General features: G+C 36.5%; 1 pseudogene; it reads left to right on the top strand.

Moving 5' to 3' along the window:
• LOC107659098 (FRAS1-related extracellular matrix protein 1-like) overlaps positions 1-1,681 on the top strand; it is a 19,789-nt pseudogene that overhangs the window by 11,147 nt on the left and 6,961 nt on the right.

The following is a 1,681-nucleotide window of genomic DNA, read 5'->3' as shown; positions in this document are numbered from 1 at the left end:
TATTTTTTTTTTCCCCCACAATATTTTTACTAAATAGCGCTTCACTTTCCTTTTGCAAAGTAACATTTCGGATTTTTCCTCCTTTATTCATTTATTTTATGAAAAAACTATTTATTCATATTTATAATATTTAACAAATAAAATGAAGCCTGTTTTAGGAACATTATTTAAGCACATTTTACACACAAATTGTCAGTACTATAACTGTCATTAAATATTACAATTATATTAATGTAAAATTATACATATACATTACATCATGTAATATGAAATGATACTTGTTTCTTTTTGCAAAGTAAAAGTTCTTGCTCGTTCCTCTTTTCATTTTCTTTATTTATTTAGGGATGAAATATGACCAAGATGTGAGATTACTTCAAGTCTTTGCTCACCTCTTTTATAGTTTTAGATTTTTAAACATACAGGATTTTTCCCCTCATTTATTGAATTCTTATGCAGCTGTGATTACTCTCCCATTAGGGTTATTGATTTGTATTTTGTGTCTTTACTCATAATGTCCATATGTCTACATTATCCATAGGTTTGTGGTCAGCAATGGCATATCAGCTCGCAACGGGACCCTGGAGATCTTAGTGGAGATGACTGATAAGGTTCTGCCCACACTAGTGCGTAACACCGGTCTACGGGTTCCTCAGGGCTCCAGCATGACTTTGACCCCCGATGCTTTATTCCTGTCTGACCCTGACAGCCCACACACGGCCTTGAGCTACAGCGTGCTGCAGCCTCCTCAGTATGGCCTGTTGCTCCTGAAGGGGCAGCCGCTGCTCGCTGGCAGTAATTTCACCCAGCAGAATATTCAGGATCTGGATGTTGCATACAGACACTCTGGAGGAGCTTCTCAGATCGATCGCTTCAGATTCACAGCCTCCGACAGCACCGAGAGAGGCTTCCTGCTGGACGGAAAAGTGCAAACAGAGCCCGTCTTCTTCACACTGCAAGTTAGTTACAATCACTTTTTGTTGTACCTGTTGATAGAACATTTAAAAAAAATTTTAAATGCATATTCAACATATATCAAGTCAAGTCAAATTTATTTTCACAATACAGCTTTACAGAAAGTTACACTGTTTTGTCTATGCTTTAGTGATTTACTGCGAAGGAAGTTTTAGGGTTGGGTGATATGAGGATATATAACAATGATACAGGATGCTGAGGACTTACAGTATATCCTGTCATCATCTTTTAACACTGCTGTGATCGTGTGTGTCTGCCACAGATTGAAGCTCTAGACAGCGTTGCTCCGCAGATAGCAGTGATATCTATCTATCTATCTATCTATCTATCTATCTATCTATCTATCTTTCTATCTATCTATCTATCTATCTATCTAGCAATCCATCCATCCAACCATCCGTCCATCCATCCATCCATCAATCCATCCGTCTGTCTGTCTGTCTGACACTCTGTCTGTCTGTCTGTCTGTGTCTGTCTGTCTGACTGACTATCTATCTATCTATCTATCTATCTATCTATCTATCTATCTATCTATCTATCTATCTATCTATCTATCTATCTATCTATCTATCTATCTATCTATCTATCTATCTATCTATCTATCTATCTATCTATCTATCTATCTATCTATCTATCTATCTATCTATCTATCTATCTATCTATCTATCTATCTATCTATCTATCTATCTATCTATCTATCTATCTATCT

This window comes from Sinocyclocheilus anshuiensis, unplaced genomic scaffold (genome assembly GCF_001515605.1).
Source record: "Sinocyclocheilus anshuiensis isolate Anshui unplaced genomic scaffold, SAMN03320099.WGS_v1.1 scaffold87, whole genome shotgun sequence".
In the NCBI taxonomy this organism is placed as follows: Eukaryota; Metazoa; Chordata; class Actinopteri; order Cypriniformes; family Cyprinidae; genus Sinocyclocheilus; species Sinocyclocheilus anshuiensis.
Note: the sequence above shows the minus strand (reverse complement) of the source record. Positions and strands in the feature narration are given on the sequence as shown.